Below are 6,998 nucleotides of genomic sequence, written 5' to 3' on the forward strand. Positions count from 1 at the left end.
TCGGCGAGCCTAGTTATCTGTCTTCATACTACGATTTCTACTGATAATAAGTATGATTATTATGAGTGATTACCAAAGCAACAGCCTAACAACACCCTTGCAACCATCATGAATACCAAAACAAACACCTAGCAACACCCTATAAACCACTTGGGATACCGTAGCAACCAGCACCACCCTAGCAACCACCTACGATGCCAAAGCAACTAGCTAGCAAGACCCTAGCAACCTCAAGGCAACATTCTAGAAACCACCTAGGATACCAGAGCAATAGCCTAGCAACACCCTAGCAACCATCATGAATACCCACCTTAGCACATGCTATAAACCAATTGAGACCATAGCAAACCACCTAGCAACACCATAGCAACCATCTGGAAGCAACTGCCTAGCAACATCCCAGCAGCCACTTACCATAACAGCAACCACCTAGCAACACCCTAACAACACATTAGCATCCATCTGGGAAAACATAGCAGCCATCTAGCAACACCCTTGCAACCACCTTGGATACCATAGTAACTGTCTAAAAACACCCTAGCAACCACTTACCAACATCTTAATCTTAAACTGTGCGACCTCCATGGATTCATCTAATAATTCAACATGTCTACTGCCAAGTCCTGTGTACCTCCATGAAGACAGATTTAGCTCGCTCTCCATCTAGGACTAAATTATTATAATAGACTGTCATGAATGAATATTTCAATCAAACTCTGTAAAAATCCATCCATCCATCCATTTTCCAAGCCGCTTCTCTGTCAGGGTCGCGGGGGGTGCTGGAGCCTATCCCAGCGGTCATCGGGCGGAAGGCAGGATGCACCCTGGACAGGTCGCCAGTCCATCGCAGGGTCTGTAAAAATCATACTGGTCACGTTCCAGTGCTTGGTGACTGTATCTTCACCTGGTACAGATGCAAAATGGCTAAGGCTGTTGATACAGCTGAGGATTAGGGTGAAATTCCAGCTGAGGTCAAACACATCTTGACCTCACGTACATGTTCTTGCTGCTGTGTTATTTCCCCAGGCATTCTGTCACTGGTACCATATATTGCTAGTCTTAGGATGGTGTGACAGTGAGATTTAATGGAAGAAAGCAGAAACACATTTAATGAAACACACCATGACAAAACTTTTTTTTTTGTATTTTTATTAAACCTGCCACCACCAACACCCCCCACCCCCCACCCCCCCTTCGGAGGACTAATTTTTCTATATTACTGGTGTAGCAAATTTCTTTATGTATATGCTGCTGTTGTGTAGAGGGAGGACAACAAATTGCAAACATACAAGCAAACAAAAAATGCAAGGGGGAAAAAAGGAGGAAAAAATGGTAGAAATTGGGAGAAAAAAATAAATAAAATAAAAGAAGCATACAGAACATGTAAAACAAAACAAAACAAAAAAATTGATAAAAAGGAAAAAAAAACAACAAAAAAAACATTATTTTGTTTGTACCCTCAGAGAATGAATTGAGCTTTAGCTATTTTATAATACCTGCCATATAAATTTTTTTTTGTGTGTGTGTGTGTGTGTGTGTGTGTGTGTGTGTGTGTGTGTGTGTGCGCGTGGACCAGGAACATTCAGGTAGAGGCACCATAGGTAGGTCTAAAAGCCGTTGGAAGTTGAGCTGGTTGTGGAACGCTGTTCAGTGTTGAGCGTGGTTTTTCGGATTCGTGAGATCTGATGTTTCTGAGAGATGCTGAGATTTTTTCCGCTGCTATCTGTTCTATTAGGAAGTTTTTCCATTGATTGATGCTGATTTTTTTTTTCCCAGTTTGTCAGAATAGTCTTTTCAGCGATGGTTAGCGCCACCAAAAGTGCTCTGTTTTCTTCCTCGTTTAGATGGACTGATGATGTGTCACCATGACATAACAATGACCTCTCAGTGATCTCTCTTAAAATGATTTGGTCTGCTTGGCGGGCAGCATTCGCAACAATGGGCACCAGTCAGTCTGTCAGTCAGTCAGTCAATAAGTGATTCAATAAGAGGCATCCGTTCTCGTAGGCAAAGAACTGGACAGCATAGAAGTGTAACCCCAATATCGTTCATGGTCAGGGATCCTAGGCCGTGGAATATAATCCAGCTCTTATAATAGTCATAAGTGTAATAGCAGAGTAGAGTGAAAGGATCTTTTCAGCTGGCCAGCCCACTAATTCACTGGGGCCAGGCTTTTTGATCACATATGTTTTATATAGGTATTATCCCTCATAGCTAGTTTGTATAAGCAAGATTTTTCTTAGAATGGTTCTTGTAATAAAGAGACTGCATTACCCAGAGACCTAAAGTCTCCTTTGAAACCCTCAGTGTGTACTGATGATACTGAATGTTCATTTCAAGGCCTGTTTAATGTTCCCCAAACGCAATGTCCAGTTTCTAGCCATGGCATAAAGCAAATCCGGGTTCCTTGAAAGCTGAAAAGATTTAAATTGTCTGATCTAAAATAAGGATAAAAGGGAGCTGTACAGATAAAAGCTTTGATCAGGTACATTTACAACAAGACAAAAACAAGATTTTTTGGCCAAACCATTGTTTTAAGATTCACCTTCTCAAATCAGATCTTCCTGATAGCAAATGAGTTAAAAGTGACGTAGAATATATAGTGACACCAGATATGGCAAGTTAGCACTGCAGACATCTAGCAGACTTCTGAGACTAGGGTAACGGTTGAGTTGCTTTTATTGAATTTAGAGTTAATAGAGTCCAGAGTTGCAGAGGTTTGAAGAACAGACAAGTCCATAACGAAAACAAAACCAAACTACGAAATGTACGAAAACAAGAGACGCAGTAACATCCACAAGTACACTCACACTGCAAGACAAACAAAGGGTATAAATACCCAGAGCGATAAACGCAAAACACCTGGGACTAAAGGGGCCGGAGCACAGACAGGTGGAACCAGGAGCACATGGTACAAGAAAACAAAAAGGCACATGGCTACAACTGAGGGGAAGAAACAGACACTCTCAGAGGGATGAGAGGAGAATCCCTGACACTAGCGTCTTCAGCTCCTCGGGACCACCGGTGGTTCCAAACCGCACTTGGTCATGTTCTTCATAACGTTCATACTCCATAAGCTCCATTCAGAAGCTGGGCGTCGTGTGAGGCTGTAGCTCTTCTCTCCAGTCTAATAGAAGGTGACGTCATTTTAAACCCTTATAATAAAAGAAGCTGAACTTTGTTTTTCTACTGAAAGTCGACCCGTTTTTCCCCAAATCTGGGCTCTAAACTATAAACAGACGGAGTCTCTTCAGTGATCTGCTCTGGAAACATCACTTTTAGAGAATAACACAAAGAGCGGCGGAGATTTTTGGCTTTCAGCAGTAAATTGTGAGCGTGTAGTGATGTGTGGAGATCATAACACATTTACTGTTAATCTGAGGGGCTTTTACAAATAAATAAATAAATAAAATTTTACACTTACTGAGTAATTTGGTCGATTTGGTCATTTAAATTCAGATGGACAAACCAAAACACACCCTGGTCAGTAAGAGACGAGATATGAGGGCTTTCAATTTGCATTTCTATCTGAGGATTTTAGTAGGGATGAGCAATATGATGATATTTACAGATATTGTGGGTTTTTTTCAGACGATAATTTATCATCAATAAGACGATATTTTATCATTATTGTGATAAATGATGATAAAATATGCTTTTCTGAGCGTACGATGGATATCGGCAGTACTTAAAGAACAGTGACTAAATATGTTTAATGAAGCCTGTTTAATTGGATTTAGTGTAGCACAGTTTATTATTATTATTATATTCATTATAATAATTTGTCATTTTCACATTTCACTACAGGTCCTATTTTGTCTCTTATAACTCACTAAATCTCAGAATAACTGAATATCTTGTCATATATCATGCATCGTGAAAATGTCTTAAATTTAGTGAAATATTGACGTATTGCCAAATTGCCCGGCTTGAATCAGTACCTAAAGAACACGGACCACCTGCATGTTTCATTACAAAGAGAGCAGAATTAAAATCCTGTTTAATTGGGTTCAGAGAAGCACAGCGTGTGGAATGTTGAATAAAAAGCGCTGTAAATTGTAATTGTTGCTACAAAATTCAACATTTTCTATTCACATTTTATTATCAGACCTTGAGATGCTGGAACACGATGTTCTGCAGCGCTTCAGGTCTCATACTGCAGATGTGAGTTATCTTTGGTCTTGTACTCCCAGTGATCAGAACATTGGGTTTCATCTTTATGCAGTGAAGACTCAAAGACGCCATACAGCCAGCAGGCACCTGGAGGTAAGCATGTGTGAACAAGTCATAAATGAGTCAACATACCATCAACCTTCTGTTTGTGCCCTTTGAGCAAAGCTTTTAAGCCCATGTTGTCTAGAATATGGTCTTTGGAGATGCCTCAGAGGAACCGTAAAAAACATTTCAGTCGATGGGTTTGTAGAGCCATTTTTGAAAAGTATGAAGAATCTCTTCATAGAACCTCTGCGTAATGTAAAGGTTTTCTACCAGTTACACCAAACTAGTAATGGTGGATGAAGTACACAAACCATGGACTTGAGTTAAAGTCTCCCAGGGTAAAATATTCCTCCAGTAAAAGTAGAAGTTCCTCCCTTTAGACCTCCACTTGAGTAAAAGTACTAAAGTATTTCCCTTCAAATGTACTTAAGTATAAAGTAAAAGTACTAAAAGAGTAATTCTGGCTCTGATGTCCTGTTATCATTTTTATAACCAGACTGGCTTCATGAACTCATTTCAGGTGAAAGTCCTCCAGCGTCTCTCTTGGTAAACCAGTCTTTTAATAGAACGTCATTAATTAGTGACGCTGACGTCTATTAAAATGATCAGAAGCACAAAACACTGAAGGTAAACAGTTTCCATCAGGGAGAACCGAGTGGCTCTGAAATCACTTTAGACACACAAGCAAAGTTTCAGTTTCAGATTTATTTACAACTTAGTTCCAAGTTTAAGTTGAATAAAAACTGGCTTTCACCTACCTTGTACCTTCACTCAGTAGGCTTACACGTTTGTACACGTTCTCAGTATGAACTTTTAATATTTACAGTTCTACTATGTCAGAAGTTGATTTTGTGTGAATCTCACGTCAACGTCTTCATTACACTGGGAATCCAAGAAAGCCTTGCTCTCTCTGGGTTGGTATGATGGTCCTCCCTCTCCAGCTTAATGCTATCGCTCTTAAAAGTTCTCTTAAGAGTTCTTTAGTAAAGGCAATGGTTCTATTTGGAACAGTGGTCTCCAACCCTGATCCTGGAGAGCTGCCTTCATGAAGAGCCTAGTTCCAACCACAATTTGCCACACTGCTTCAGCTAATCAGCCTCTACCCAAGTCCCTTACTGGCTGGATCAGGTGTATTAGAGATCAGTCAGAGATATTGGTTACAGCCTAGAACTAAAATGTGTAGGAAGGTAGCTCTCCAGGACCAGGGTTGGAGACCACTGATTTAGAACCATGAGTTCAATATAGGACCATTTCATGCTTAAATGGCTCTTTGCTGGTGAAAAAGTTCTTCAGATTGATGGTGAATGTGTCATATATGGTTCTATATAGAACCTTTTTGGAAATTGTCCTATATAGCTCCAAAAAGATGGATCTTCAGAGGTCCTTCTATTGTTACAATGTCAAGCTTGTAATAATAGAAGAACCTTTCAAGATCCATCTTTTTTAGGAAACACAGGTCTCTTTTGGCTGACGTAACAGAATTGGCAGTTAAGGTTCTCCTCCAAGCGTGTTGAGCTGAAGTTGTATTAGCAACACTTTGAAAAGATGCTCTGGCTGGCTTCCCATGTATTAGAGGAAGGGTGCTAGCTTTCACTCCCTCCCATCTTGGTAGGATCATGTGATAGGAGTCGATCTAACTAGTGAGTAAAACTGCTACTACACTAGGGAGAAATTGGGTAAAGGTCCTCTAAAACCTCTAAAGATGCTATTATGACTGATGTGAAGGTTCTTTAAACCGTTAAAAGGATCTTCACACTCACATATCTCATTTCTAAACATGGTTCTTCAGGGAACCAAGCATCGTTCTTCTTGAGGCACCTTGATTTTGGGTATTGACTTATATACACTCCGTTGTAGTTTGAACAGTGAGCTCACGGAGGTATGAAAGAACTGTGAGGAGGCTGGGAGAGGGTGGGTGAGAGAATAGTGGTGGGTGATGTATGACGGCAGAAGATGGTGATATCTGAGCGCGCTCGTCGCTGCGGACAGCACCAACACCTACAGAGCTGCACAAGCGGCCCTTTTATAGAAAGCAGGGCTTTTTAAATGCCTCTAAAATAACACGCTAATGGTATTCTTATCTTTTTGCTGCCCTCGGGCTCACAGTGGAGAGCACGCGTACACGCACGGAGAAGTGCTTATACAGAGATATTGTCAGGAAATATGTGATAAGCTAATGTCATCAGACACGGTGTCACGGATGGCTCCGGATACAAATATCCTGCCCGTGCAAGTCGCCTTATGATGGATGTTATTGTGCTTTGTGGACACAAATGGGACGTTACATTAATCACACTCATCGGCCTCATCAGTCATTGTGATGTTTGGCTGGATTCTCATCTGTCTCGATAAACTATCAGTGGTGAAAAGTCTGGATGCTTGTCTCTGGGTCTAATCTGCCATCAATCAGTCCAGAGGACTGAGCAGTAAGACGCTAGCCCACTCCATCCTCTCCACAGTTGGACGTATCTTTTATCTCCCACAAGCGTGATGCATTTGATGCAACCTGCAAATGAATGGTAAGAAGAGTGAGGTGGGGGGAGGGAGGGGGGGGGATCAGGCTTACCACTGTTATGAAAGGAAGAAAAGTGAGGAGCACCATCACCACCGTCATCATCAAGGACGCCCCCCCTCCCCCACCCCCCTCCATCCACCACCTCCCACTCCGAGAAGTTTCTCATGGCTCAACCGCGCAGAAGAGCGAGTTTGAGAGAGAGAGAGAGAGAGAGAGAGAGAAAGGTGGGGGGGGGGGGGGGGGAGGCGTGCACTGCGCAGGAGCT

Source organism: Pygocentrus nattereri, chromosome 30 (assembly GCF_015220715.1).
Source record: "Pygocentrus nattereri isolate fPygNat1 chromosome 30, fPygNat1.pri, whole genome shotgun sequence".
Classification (NCBI taxonomy): Eukaryota; Metazoa; Chordata; class Actinopteri; order Characiformes; family Serrasalmidae; genus Pygocentrus; species Pygocentrus nattereri.